The sequence below is a fragment of the Helianthus annuus genome, chromosome 14 (assembly GCF_002127325.2).
Source record: "Helianthus annuus cultivar XRQ/B chromosome 14, HanXRQr2.0-SUNRISE, whole genome shotgun sequence".
Taxonomy (NCBI): domain Eukaryota; kingdom Viridiplantae; phylum Streptophyta; class Magnoliopsida; order Asterales; family Asteraceae; genus Helianthus; species Helianthus annuus.
In genome coordinates this window covers 99,245,013-99,259,893 of record NC_035446.2, presented here as the reverse complement: position 1 = coordinate 99,259,893, position 14,881 = coordinate 99,245,013, and the positions used below count along the sequence as shown (strand labels likewise).

Below are 14,881 nucleotides of genomic sequence, written 5' to 3'. Positions count from 1 at the left end.
ATCCAAAAAGGACATTTGAGGCTTCTATCGTCTTACCATCTGCTAGTTCTACTACTTGTTTAACCTCTAAAGGTGTTGGGGTTATCCCTAATCGTTGACTAAACTCTAGGGACACGTAACTCCAATCGGCACCCGAATCAAATAATACAGAAGCAATACGATTGTTAACAGGAAACATACCAGTTACAACGTTGCCGTCATTCCTGGCATCCCCTGCTCCAAGCTGAAACACTCTGCCCCGAGCACCATTACCCCCGTTGTTGCCGTTGTTGTTGTTGTTGTTCCCAGCATTGTTGTTATTCGGGCGGTTGTTATCGTTAGCGTTCTGGTTTAACTGAGGGCAATCCCGCTTAAAGTGGCCCTCGTCACCACACTGATAGCACCCCTTCCTGAAACCCTGGTTCTGCTGGGGTGGTTGTCCCTGTTGTCTCTGATTCTGCTGGTTTTGTTGCTGCTGGTGTTTAGGCTGTGGGGCCCTACAATCCCTGGCCTCATGGCCCGCCTAACCACACCTGTCACACTTCCGAGTACACGACCCGAAATGATGATAGCCACACTTGTTACATCGTGGCTTCTTCCCTGCATACGAACCCTGGCTGTGGCCACTTCCCTGGCCTTGATTGACAGAAGACGACTGGCTGATGTTGCGGTTGCTGTTGTCTGGCCTTTTCTGAGTCTGACCAGCACTGGATGCTTTGTCATAATCACTCCACTTCCGCTTGTTATCACTAGCGGACGCAGTGGCAGTGGGTGTAGCAGCTTTAGTGGCCGAGATACGCGGGGGCAACGAATCGCTTTCCACCTCTTGATCCACAATCTTGTGAGTCGGACGAACGATCTGTGTCAAATCATTGAGATGGGCTGCAGTGACCAAGCTCTTCACACGCGGAGGCAACCCTTTGATGAATAACTCAATCCTCCGAGACATAGGCCGGGATAAGTTTGGACACATGTCGGCCAGTTCATACGATCGCTTCACATACGCTTCGACTTCAGATCCAACCATCCTCAAGTCGTAGTATTCGTTTTCCAGCTTCTGGACCTCGTCCCGAGGACAGTACTCCTCCCTGATCAGTTCTTTAAAGTCTTCCCAAGTTGTGGCATTCGCTGCCTCGATGCCCAACAACTGTACTTGGGCGTTCCACCATGTTAGGGCACCATCAGCCAAGGTACCCGCAGCATATTTCACCCTGTCCCCAGCGGGACAGTTACAGATAGCAAACACAGACTCTGCTTTTTCGAACCATCTTAGGAGTCCCACAGCCCCTTCAGTCCCGGTGAAGGTCTGTGGCTTGCAGTCCATAAACATTTTGAACGTACAAGCAGGCTGGTTAGGTTGAGGTTGCGCTTGTTGACCTAAATAACGGGAGGAAACACATTATAGAAATGAAAAGACGTGTACGTGGTATAAGAGTAGAGAGTACTTGGTACATTCCGTACCAGCTTGATAGGCTGCTAAAGCCTCAGCCACGCGGGTATTGATTAGGTCAGTCAACTCAGCCTGAGTCATGTTGATGTTGCCACGTCCGTGTCCTCGTCCACTCATGTTTCTATAGTTGGGAATAAACCGATTTAGAAATCGAAATGAGATAGGAGTCAAGGATCATACTGATATTTACGTACTACCAAGTTCACACATAGTAAGGCAGAACCCTTCTCATGCTCGATAAGCCTCACTGGGACTTGCATGCACCCCACGTTATTATTAAGTGTGCACCCATAATAATAAGGCGATTTGCATGCTTATCTCAGTGCCTCTTAGCTTGCGCTCGAAGTTTCTCCCGTTCAAATAACACAACAGATGGTATTACAGGTCTATGGTTTACATGAGTCGAAGAGTAGTGTCACACTATCAAGTCACTATGGTGTTAGATGTTCCAGTTGATATACGTTGTGAGTGTGTGACTGCTAAGCAAGTAATGTATAAAGTGAGAGAGACGAACCTTGCAATCTGGAGTTGAGTGTCATGATCGATTTTCGAAGTTGTTCGGTTATAGTCTGGTTTTACAAAACGTTTTAAAACCTAGTTCACTATAACCAGTGGCTCTGATACCAAACTGTAACACCCCCAAAATACCACCTGCGGAAACCCCGCAAGGCGTGTTACACATCAGAGTCTGAGCCACCAATCACATTGAACCAATAGTAAACACTTAAATAAAACATGTCATTAATAGACGAGATTAAATGTCAACACAATATTAATTCCCAAGAGTTATGTAGCGGAAGCATATGATAAGTCGTTTAGTAATTGTTTCAACATAAACTTAAAACCAATGTATCAATTATAAATAATCCAGTAGCTTCGATCCATGACCACTCCAGCACGCCCAGATAGCAAGTCCATGTTCCAAGATTAACGACCTACAAGCATGCAAACAAGTGTGTCAGACTACGCTGGTGAGTTCAAGGTTTTGTTAACGTGTTGAGTTACCAGAAGTATGTTAATGCGATTCAATGTTGCGTTACGCTGTTGCTCATGTTAGATACCCTAGGGAGTGTGCCCATGTGTATCCGGGGAGTGGGTACCCCTTGTTTGCTATGTTGCCATCGTTAGATACCCTAGGGAGTGTGCCCATATGTATCCGAGGAGTGTGCCTCTAACAACCATAGCCCTATCCAGATAATTAGTTCACGCCCGTCCTTACGGCCCGGTGTGAGGTTTCCCACCTAATAGCGCTATCAACTAATTACCCCCATTGCCCTCCAGGCAATAACCAAAACCGATTAAGTTGTTTACCCAATGTTTTCCCTTCCAAATGTTTACCAGTTGTCCCAAACCACCGGGACGCATGCTTGAGAAAATGCAATGAACTCACCTGGGATTGCTCGGCAGATTATACCAAAGGTACTTGACTTAAAGGTGATCAAGCACGTCCTAACAGGATTACCATACAAGTCAGGTTTGGTTCAGGTAAAGCACGTATGTTTCACACAAGGTTAACACGTTACAAACACGTATAGGTCATGGCAACACTTTAACAATCAAACAACGTGCGATTAGGTAAGCCCACTGGTAATCGGCCCAAATAGATAAACAGCCCAAACACATGCGGCCCAAAGTGGAAATGTATAAGTTGTGCGATTCGTTGGATTTGTGCGATCGGACAGGCCCAACCCAATGACTGTCCGGCCCAATCAGTCACATATATGTGGCCTTGTGCGATCCAAGCAGACTTGTGCGATCTGCTTGGGTTGTGCGATCTGATTACCCAGCCCAACTACACACCCGGCCTAATAGTTGGTAACATAACACTTGTGCGACTCGCTAGTTCTTGTGCGATTAGGAAGCTTGTGCGAGTGGACATATTGTGCGACTACGGACTTGGGCCCAGTAACGTTAACAGATCAGACCTTTGAGTGTGGCCCAACATCTTGTGCGATCCACAAGATGTTGTGTGATCTTTCGATCATGTGCTATTGTGCGACCAGGGCTTCTTGTACGGCTAAGGGCTTTGTGCGATTTGTGTTCAATCATCCCAATAATCAAGCAATTCGGTTACAGCCAATTTATCAGTTTCCTTATCTAGTCTTATCAATTAACAACTTTCAAACATGTGATTAATCTAATATAGATCAAACAAGGGTTTTATCTCAACTTTTCTTATGAACCCTAAGCCGATTCATATGAACAATTATCACAACATATTCAAACAACTATTCTCGCATCCAGTTCATGTGAATCCTAGCCGAGTCAAAATCAACAAGAACAATAATCATCATACCGAAACATATTAGCATGCATCATGAATCACTAACATTCATAACAAAACGATTTCATGATCATCATCCTTCAACCTATATGTGGGCCGATTAACAAGAACATCACATACGGTTCCTTATCATGTCTACCATTCTAACCATAATATCAAAACACGAATCATAACACCTTGTAACAAAACATAATTCACTAACCGATTGAGAGAGGGAATGAAATCAAGAAGAACTTCGAGGGATGGGGAGGTCGCCGGCTTCTAGAGGGGAGTGTTAGGGTTTGTGTGTTGTGCTTTGGTAACAATTGTGAGGTGGTTACAATATCCTAGTGCTAATCAAACAACATGATGGGCCGAACCCAACATGGCTGCCCATTCGGTTCATGTGGAGTCCATAAGGGCTTGTGCGACCGGCCCACATGGACTTGTGCAATCGGGTAATTCAATTGATATACATACCATATAACAAAATCATGCATTCATTCAATTTAAATAATTCATTTAAACACGTAACGTTACACAAAAGTAGGTTCGAGTTACGAGTTGTCACACTATTAAACTCAAAAGAGTTGGTATGATTTCATGGATTCAAGGATCCATTAGAGTCGTAACAAGGGCATGGTCATAGATGATGTAACATATTCTTAACAAGTAACTATTATGTTATCATCAAGTTTAGTTACTTAGGTATATACATATAGGTTAACTTAGATAGTATAGATTACAAGTCTTAATATTCAAGCATGAGGTAGGAGATTAATGTCTCCATTTAGGTACCTCTTTGTGACATAGAGTTCATACATGAGGTAGGAAGAACAAGCTTCCATTTAGGCACCTCTATTGTTCACCACTACACTTGTTGTTATAAACAACAAGGAGGGTCATGAACATACAAGTATTAAGGTAATAACAACAACTAATCTATAGAAAAACATCAAGTAATGAGTGGATTCTTATGAAGGATAGCCTAGGCTAAACCAACCATCACACATACATCAAGTTTCACACTTGAACACTACTTGTGGGTAAAACCCTAATTAAAACAGAAAGTTTGTGAGGTTTTAACCTCTGATTTAAGTGTCTCAACCATATTTTTAAGCTTAACCAACCATAAGAGAGGTTGTAAGCATTAGGACATTGGTATGAGATGTGTTAAACACAAGTTGGATGAAGTTTGCATAAGTTTGTAACAAAACAGAAAGTTTTTGGTCAATTTCGGAGCAATTCCAGGTCTGATTTCTCCAAGGAGAAGTCAAGGAATCAAACTCCATGATTAACCAAGCAAATAGGAAGAAGAATCAAGTAATTTGGTTGAGTTTTGAGCAAGTTATGCCTACTTTTGTAAAGAGGTATGAATCTGCCCGAATTTCTGATTTGCAAGAGTTTTGAGAGTGATTTTGGAGAGATTAGAGAGTGTTTGTAAAGTGTTTTGAGCTTGGAAGGGATGTGTATTTATAGGAGAGGGTTTAGGTTAGGTTGTGGTTGAGTATTTAATGTTATAACATGTTTAAAACTCAAAACAAACCCAAAATCCCGCTCAAACAGCGAGCTAAAGGGTCTGGTCGCGCTGATCAGGCCTTTTAAGGAGTGTTTAAATCATATTTGGGCCGGATTTACAACCATCAGAAGGCTGCAGCCCAGCGGTTAGTTTGTGTGTTGGTTTGGCTGGAGACCCAGGTTCGAATCCTGGGGTCTTCAGCATTTTGTTTCCTTTTTTTTATTTAAACATAACCTTACACTTTTAGTAATTGCACAAACCACCCTTGACTTTAAATAACAATGTTATATTATAAAAAGAAAGAAGACTACCTTTATAGTTTTAAACTAACTAAGTTAGTTTACTAAATTTAATTTTTAAACGGGACTAACTAGATATTATAAAATAATTTTTTTTATATACTAATATTAATTAACTTAATTAACTAATTAAAATAGGAGCGATAAATAACCATATTTATATATAAAAAAAATCTTTAAACGATTATTCGTTTCATAAAGCTTTCGTGTTTCGAGATTTAGGATCCGAATCTCGTCATGTTAACAATTTCAATTAGTTTAATGAGTGTCAAGTGTCGATAAATATAGAATCGAGAATCCTTGAATATTATTTCGTTCAAACAAGAATTGTTTATCAATTACACATAAGATGATTACACAAAATAGTTTCGTTCTCATTATGATCAATAGTCTCGAATTACAAACGAAACGAAAGTAGATTACAAAGAGAGTACAAGAGTCTAAATATGGAAGGTACAACACGACTTGCTAAAATAATAAAGGTTCGAAAATGCGGAGCGTTACATGCTTGCCCGTGATCTTTGCAAGTGGTTTAACCTTCGGCCACTGGGTGAAATAATCTATGGCCACCAGTAAGAATTTTAATCCGCCTTTGCTTGGGGGAAATGGACCGACAATGTCCATCCCCCATTTATAGAATGGCCGTGCTGAGGTTATTGGGACGAGGTTATGCTTGGGACTTTTTGGGATTGGTGCATGAATCTGGCAGGCATCACATTTTCTCAACTGCTCACTGGTATCTCGATGCATCGAGGGCCAAACATACCCAAGGTTCATGAGTTTTGCAACCACCGACCTAGCACCAAAATGGGCTCCGCATATACCTTCGTGAATTTCTTTGATCAAATACTGACTTTGCTCAGGACCAACACATCTTAGCAGAGGTGCAAGATAACCCTTTTTGTAAAGGGTTTCTCCTTGTAGCACATATTGCCTTGCTTTGATCTTGACCCTTTCGGCTTCTATTTGATCTCTTGGCAATTCACCATTTTTAAGGAATTTATTGATTGGAGTCATCCAATTTGGTTCTTCCTCGGTGACTACGTCTTGAACCTCCAATTCATCGCTTGACGGGGCCCTTAGCACTTCTACCAACACCTTCTTGGTAAGGTGGGCAAAGGTGAGAGATGCAAGCTTACTCAAGGCATCCGCCTTTTTGTTTTGGGACCTGGGAATTTGCTTGCTGTTGCATTCTTGGAAGGTTTTCATCAGCTCTTTGGATTTCTCCCTGTATTTTTTCATGTTAGGCTCTTTTGCAACATAGCTATCGTTTACTTGGCTTGAGACCAGCAATGAATCTGTGAACACTTCAAGCTTTTGGACCTTCATTTCTTTGGCTAGTCTTAAGCCGGCGATCAGTGCCTCGTATTCAGCTTCATTGTTAGTGGTCTGAAAATCAAAACGGAGAGCATATGTGAATTCCATCCCTTCTGGGTTGATCAAAATGAGCCCAGCCCCTGACCCTTCAATGCTTGAAGCCCCATCGGTGAAAAGCTTCTAGGATTCAAGGTTTGTTATATATTTTAGATGTATATTTTAAGCCCTTTTTACACTTTTAGCCAAGTTTTAAATTTATAAAACACGATATTTACTAACACTAAACACACATATGGGCAAGTGCACCCATCGTGGACGTAGTATAGTGTTGGTAAGATACCAAGGTCGTCCAAGGACACAAGAGCTTTTAGTACCGGTTTTTCCTCAACGTCTAATCAAACCAAAATGTTAAAAAATATTTTTAAACTAAGAAAATAAAACTAACTAAAATGCTGAAAATAAAAATAAAAATAAAAACAGATAGACAAGATGAATCACTTGTATCCGACTCGTGTGTTAGTGTAACCTTTGATTATTTTCGCACTTTTGCACTTGTTTAAGAGATTATCTTAGTTATTGTAGTAGGCCCCTCTTTTGAAGGTGACGTTACCCTCAACCCAGTAGTTTGAGTCAGCAAAGATACAATCCTAAAGGGTCGGATTATTGAAAGATAATTAATTAAGTTATTAATGCGAATTATGGTAGGCCCCTCTTTTAAAGGTGACGTTACCCTCGACTAAGTAGTCTGAGTCAGCAGGGATACAGTCCTAAGTAGCCGGGTTATAGTATTAATAGTAGTTTAACTTATGAGGGGGTCAAAGAGTTTGGACCCCCGCCATCCAATACCTTTGGGTATTGAAGGGGGTCCTACTAAATTTGACCCAGGTCCCTTGCAGGACCTCTAAACGCTGAACAATGGCAAGATTCTTACCAAACCGTTCCCTTAACCCCCGACCAGGTAGCCAACATACCTCCATATAGACTGTGGAGATATGAATGGTGAAAATCTTTTATTTTATATAGACAGTAAAATAATGCCAAGACACCACAGACAAACGATAAGGAAGAATCACCTTCAACATAAGAAACTAGTAATTAAAGTCATTAATACAAAACCAATTAAAAGGTGCAAAAGATTAAAAATAAAAAGTATTACACTAAAAACTTGTCTTCACCAAGTGATGTAAGAGACTTAGGCAAACATGGCCTTTGATTGTCAAGAACTCTTACGATCAATCTTGGATCCCGAGACGACTCACACACTCTATGATGGACAATGGATGATGGTGGTGGATGATGGTGTTATGGTGGTGGTGGGTGGTGGGTGAAGTGTGAGAAAGGTGGTGTGCCAAGGGATGAGTTGAAATGTCTCCAAGCACTCCTATTTATAGGCTGAACAGAAGCTCGGGCACGGCCCCGTGCCCACTTGTCTCTCTCCTCATTAATTGTAATTCGCAATTACAATAAATGCGCCTGCAGGAGTCTGACCACGCCCCCGTGCCACGGCCCCGTGGTGGGCAATAGAAGCTTCTAAAGGTTTGTCTTTTCTGCTGCTTCTTGGGCACGGCCCCGTGCTCGCTGAGCACGGGGCGTGTTCAGTCTTCTGTGTCCTTGGTTTTGCTTGGGAAGATGTTGTTGAGGGGTCGGGCATTCCACTTTTGTTCCTTTTCTTGTATTTATGTTAGATTTTGCTGTCTTTTTGCTTCTTTTATTAATTGGAGCTCATTTAATCCTGAAAATACAAAAGGAAGACAAAAACACACTTTTTCCAACATTAGTACTAAAAAAGGGTTAGTTTTATGCCATATTTGATATAATTATATGTTGCATTTTGCGCATATCAAATACCCCCACACTTGAATCTTTGCTTGTCCTCAAGCAAAACTCTTTATAATGTGGCTTTATTCACTCCCAAATGAAATAGGTAGAAGAGAAGGTTTAGGACTTGCAAAATTCAAGGTTTTAGCATCCCCCCCACACTTAAATTACACATTGTTCTCAATGTGTCCCAAAAATAAGTTTTTAGGTTGATTGAATGTGTAAAATGGTGTTAAAAGCAAAATTTTATGTTACTGGCAGTCTGGACACGGCCCCGTGCTGGATGGACACGGCCCCGTGTTCAGGTGCCAGTAACGAAAACTTACAGAAGTTGGACACGGGGGCGTGTTCGCTGGGCACGACCCCGTGTTTGGTAAAAATCTGCAGAAAACTAAACAAACAGCAGGTCTGGGAGGTGGACACGGGGGCATGTCGGCTGGACACGACCCCGTGTGGACAGTCTGCAAGGCTGAAAAAAACAGGTTTCATTCTTCGGTTTTCCTGTCCTGGCTTTAGTAGTACTAATGTTTAGTACTCTAAGCCTCATTTGTACCTGTTCTGTCACACCCCAACCAATGGCGGAAACATCGGGATGAGACGAAGTGTGAAGATTGCTAGAGACATCATAACGCTATTTGTGACAATATTTAGAAAATCCCAATTTCATTTCATAACTTCAAATAGTCAACAATACAAGAAATTCAAATACAACAAGTTTAACAAAAATAACATGATAACATAACAAAATTGATACAACATATTAAACCCTAACGTCTATATGTGTATCTAGGCATCAACGCTACTTCTTTTCTTAGCATCTTCCTCATCAACCTGTAACATGTTTAAAATAATTCAATGCAAATGCAAAGGCGAGTATACAAGTTTGATACGTACATAGCAAAAGATAAGTCTTGAACAATTCCTCATAGCAAGCATGTGATTCAAGATAAACATTTAAACATGGCATGTGTCTAACATATCAAACCAAGGAAACGCAATATGCTCATGACATTACCGATGATAAAGGGCGGGTCGTTAATCCTATAGCGCTACATATGTCACGGTTTGGCTCGTACGAAGTTAATGATAAATTCAACACATAAGTTTCACCCAAGTTTAAAGTATCAAGCCATCACGTATACAAGCATGTTATAGGAATGTTCATGTGTTTAAGCAAAATGTTCATGTGTAAGTTTCTGATAAGTAAACATGTTACACCCCAAAAGTGGTAAAAGTAAAAAGGGGGAAATACGAGTATACTCACGGTTTACAAGTTGTGACTTGAGAATCCGAGAGCAAGTTGGTGGTTGAATTAGCTAGTTGGAGCACCTTGTTTCTCTACACAAGGAAACAAAGCGTATGAGTTTGGGGAATTCGGAAGATTCGGAATTTAAGTGACATGAAAACGTTATAAAATATTATATCAAAATACTCATCTTCCCATAATACACTTGCATGACACTTGGTAACCACGAGGGTTATAATGATTTCATGAGTTGAACACTCATAAGAATCATAGCAAGGTTTAGGTCCTTAGATGATTATCCTACTACTTTGACAAAATGATTTCAACATCAAAGGTTCGAGTGTACATAGATAGTATTTAGGTTGTATAATATACACATATTATTAAGTCCAAATGTTCAAGTATTCAAGTAAGAGGTAGAAGATTACATCTTCATTTAGCTACCTCAAGTTGAGTCGTATGTGTCATGGATGGGGTAGGAAGACAAGACTTCCATTTAGGTACCCCTTTGATGTTCACCACTACACTTGATGTAAAAACAACCAAGGAGGGTCATGAACTAAGGTCATTACAAGTATGTAAAGTAAACTAACTAGTAGAAATCATCAAATCACGTGAGGATTGTAGGTTTGGGACAACCCAAGTTGTTCCATAATCACTCATGTATCAAAGGCTATGTTTGACATGATTTGTGGGTTGAAACCCTAAACAAAACACCAAGTTTATGAGGTTTAATCCTCTGATTTTAAATGTCTCAACCTTGTTTTTAAGCTTAACCAACCATGGGATAAGTTGTAAGCATTAGGACATAGGTATGAGATGTGTTGAACACAAGTTACATAGGTTTTAACAAGTTTTTGATGAACATAAAAACAAACAGAAAGTTTATGGACGATTTCGGGGCATTTCCAGGTCTGATTTCTCCAAGGAGAAGTCTAGGAATCGAACCCCATGATTATCCAAGTAAGTAGGAAAAAGAATCAAGTGATTTCGTTAAGAAATGAGTGAGTTATGCTCATTTTCGTGAAGGGGTGTCAATCTGCTCGAACCTTTGCTTTCAGCTACGGTTTGGAGGATGTTTTGAGAGTTTTTAGTGTTGCAAAAGTGGTAGAGAGGCTGGTTATAAGTGGTATTTATCGGGGGAAGGATTAGGGTTTCAATGGGTTGGGCTTTGGAAGTGTTTAGAAGGGGTTACACCTTGAAACTAGCCCACAAAACCCAACTATATGGGGCTGAATTTTGCTGAATTGGGGCTGCCATATTTCTTTATTTTTTTATTTTTTTAAAACATTATAATGAGTAATTTTGTTAGTTAAGTTGTGTAATAATATGCAACAATGTTTCCCCTAACTTGTAACAAGGTGAAATATGAAATAAAACATGATTTAACTAGGTAAAAAGTGTAATGTACTAGTATGTAACATGTTTGTAAGTGACAAGTATATGTCACATATTTACAAGTTCAACATATGTTTGTAAGTATCACAAAGAAGTATCAAATGATCTCATGATTAATCGTATTATGGTGTATGTATAGTATGTAACAAGGAAATGCAAGTTTTCATTCATGATCAAAATCTCGAGTTTACAACGAGTACTAAAAGGAACGAGTACAATGATACAAAGCTTCCAAAATTAGAAACACGAGTAAGACAAGCTATAAATAGAAAGTACAAAAACACAGGGCGTTACAGTCTCCCCTCCTTTAGGAAATTTCGTCCCGAAATTTAGGAAGACTCGAGGAAAAGATGAGGATATTTCGATTTCATTTCGCTTTCGAGCTCCCAAGTAAATTCAGCGCCACGTTTTCCTTCCCATCGAACTTTGACAATAGGAATTCGACTGCGCCTCAATTGCTTGGTTCCTTGGTCCATGATTCCGACCGGTTTTTCTACAAAGTGAAGCGTTTCGTTGACTTGCAAGTCTTCAAGAGGAACGTGGAGTCCTTCGTCAGCTAAACATTTCTTTAAGTTGGACACATGGAAGACAGGGTGTACATTGCTGAGTTCTTCAGGCAGGTTCAGTCTATACGCAACCTTGCCAATCCTCTCGAGAATTTTGAAAGGACCAACGTAGCGAGGTGCGAGTTTCCCTTTCTTGCCAAATCGAACCACGCCTTTCCAAGGGGATACCTTGAGAAGCACGAAGTCACCTGTCTCGAATTCCATAGGTTTGCGTCCTTTGTCAGCGTAACTCTTTTGTCGGTTCCTGGCTTTCAATAAGTTGTCTCGAACCTATAAAATCTTGTCCGTCGTCTCTTGTATAAGCTCGGGACCGGTGATTTGGGCTTGACCAATCTCGTGCCAACAAATAGGCGAACGGCACTTGCGACCATACAATGCTTCGAAAGGTGCCATTTGAATACTCGCGTGATAACTGTTATTGTACAAGAATTCGACCAAAGGCAAGTGTGAATCCCAGTTGCCACCAAAATCTATTACGCATGAACGAAGCATATCCTCTAAGGTTTGGATAGTACGCTCGGTTTGACCGTCAGTCTGAGGATGGAAGGCAGTGCTAAGGTTGAGTTTAGTACTCATAGCAGATTGAAAAGTTTGCCAGAGACGAGACGTAAAACGAGCATCACGATCAGAAATGATGTCAATGGGAATACCATGACGACAGATTATCTCCTTCATGTAGACCTTAGCCAATTTCTCGACTTTGAAATCTTCACGAATAGGGAGGAAGTGAGCTGACTTGGTCAATCGATCAACGACTACCCAAATGCTGTCGTGACCAGCAGTAGTGCGAGGAAGCTTAGTGATAAAATCCATGGCAATGCTCTCCCACTTCCAAACAGGAATTTTTGGTTGTTCGAGTAAACCAGAGGGACGTTGATGTTCAGCTTTCACTTTGGAACATGTGAGACATTTTGAGACGAAAGTGGCTATATCCTTCTTCATTCCAGGCCACCAATAGGATGTACGCATATCATGGTACATCTTGTCGGCACCAGGGTGAATAGAATACTTCGTGTTATGGGCCTCCTTCATCAGGAATTTGCGAAGATCATCACGGTTAGGAATCCAGATACGATCGAGATAGTATAAAATACCATCAGATTTGGACACGAGACTATTTTCAGCACCACATTGCATCTCGTTGTAGAGGTTACCCTCATTAACGGATGTATACTGAGCGTTGCGTATACGATTTTGAAGATCGTGGACGAGTTGGAAACAACGAATACCTTTGACATGAGTTTTACGACTAAGAGCGTCGGCTACTACATTCGCTTTACCTGGATGGTATTTGATTTCGCAGTCGTAGTCGTTTAACAATTCCACCCAACGGCGTTGACGCATGTTCAGTTCCTTTTGGTTGAAGATGTGTTGGATGCTCTTATGGTCGGTGAAGACCACACATTTAGTACCATAAAGGTAGTGTCGCCAAATCTTCAATGCAAAAACGACTGCACCAAGTTCAAGGTCGTGGGTAGTATAGTTTTTCTCATGAATTTTGAGTTGTCTCGATGCATAAGCGATAACCTTGTCACGTTGCATAAGGACACAACCAAGGCCAAGGTTTGAAGCGTCGCAATACACGACGAAATCATCGTTACCATCGGGAAGCGTTAGGATAGGAGCATTGCAAAGCATATCCTTGAGCGTTTGAAATGAATCCTCTTGTTCGGGACTCCAAACAAAAGGTCTCTCTTTTTGAGTCAAGGAGGTCAAAGGAATAGCGATTTTTGAAAAGTTGGAGATGAAACGACAATAGTAACCAGCGAGACCAAGAAACGAGCGAACTTCAGACGGAGATTTAGGTGCGATCCAATTTTTCACAGCTTCGATTTTAGCGGGATCAACGTGAATTCCAAGTTTGTTGACGGTATGACCAAGGAATTGAACCTCTTTTAGCCAAAATTCACACTTGGAGAATTTGGCGTATAGACGTTCAGTACGAAGGAGTTCAAGGATAAGGTGCAAGTGTCGCTTATGCTCTTCTTGCATCTTGGAATAGATGAGAATATCGTCGATGAAGACGATCACAAAACGGTCCAAGTATGCTTTGCACACGCGGTTCATTAAATCCATGAAAACAGCGGGTGCGTTGGTCAAACCAAAGGGCATGACCACGAACTCGTAATGACCATAACGTGTACGGAAGGCGGTTTTAGGTACATCTTCTTCGAGTACTCGAAGTTGATGATACCCAGAACGAAGATCGATCTTTGAAAAGTAGGTTGCGCCTTGCAATTGATCGAAGAGATCATCAATGCGAGGAAGAGGGTATCGGTTTTTTATGGTGAGCTTGTTGAGCTCACGATAATCAATACACATACGAAATGATCCATCTTTCTTTTTGACAAACAAAACGGGAGCGCCCCAAGGAGAAGTACTAGGGCGTATAAAGCCTTTGTCAAGAAGCTCTTGGAGTTGACTCGAGAGCTCTTGCATCTCAGAGGGTGCTAAACGATAGGGGGACTTAGCGACAGGCGTAGCACCAGGCACTAAGTCGATGCGAAAATCGACAGAACGAGCAGGAGGCGGACCAGGGAGATCGTCGGGAAATACATCCGGAAAGTCACGTACGACGGGAACGTCACTTATGCTTGGGCCTTTGTCCTTCTTTTCCACGATGTGGGCGAGAAAGGCGAAAGTACCCTTGCGTAAGCATTTATTCGCTTGGATACACGACATAAGCTTGAGACCTTGAGAAGGTTTCTCGCCATACACATGTAGAGAATCACCATTTGGAAGAGGTAAGCGAATAAATTTCTCAGAACAGACAACTTCAGCACGAACTCGCCTAAGCCAGTCCATACCTACTATGACGTCGAAACTACCCATTTGCATGGGTATGAGATTGATTGAGAACGTATGATCGTTTAGAATCAACGAGCAATTGGAGAGAACAGAATTGACAACGACGGTTTTACCATTAGCGACTTCGACAGCGAAAGATTTTGGCAACTTAGAGCGTTTACACTTGAGCAAAGACTCGAATTCTAACGACACAAAATTTTATCGGCACCAGTATCAAA

At 41.2% G+C, this 14,881-nt stretch overlaps 1 long non-coding RNA gene across 1 annotated transcript; it reads right to left on the bottom strand.

Moving 5' to 3' along the window:
* Positions 1-9,436: 9,436 nt before the first annotated feature.
* Positions 9,437-10,981, bottom strand: LOC110905622. Its single transcript, XR_002573278.1, has 3 exons — positions 10,941-10,981; positions 9,910-9,983; positions 9,437-9,476 (listed from the first exon to the last, which is right to left on the bottom strand). It is a non-coding gene; the product is annotated as an uncharacterized LOC110905622 (long non-coding RNA).
* Positions 10,982-14,881: the final 3,900 nt, after the last annotated feature.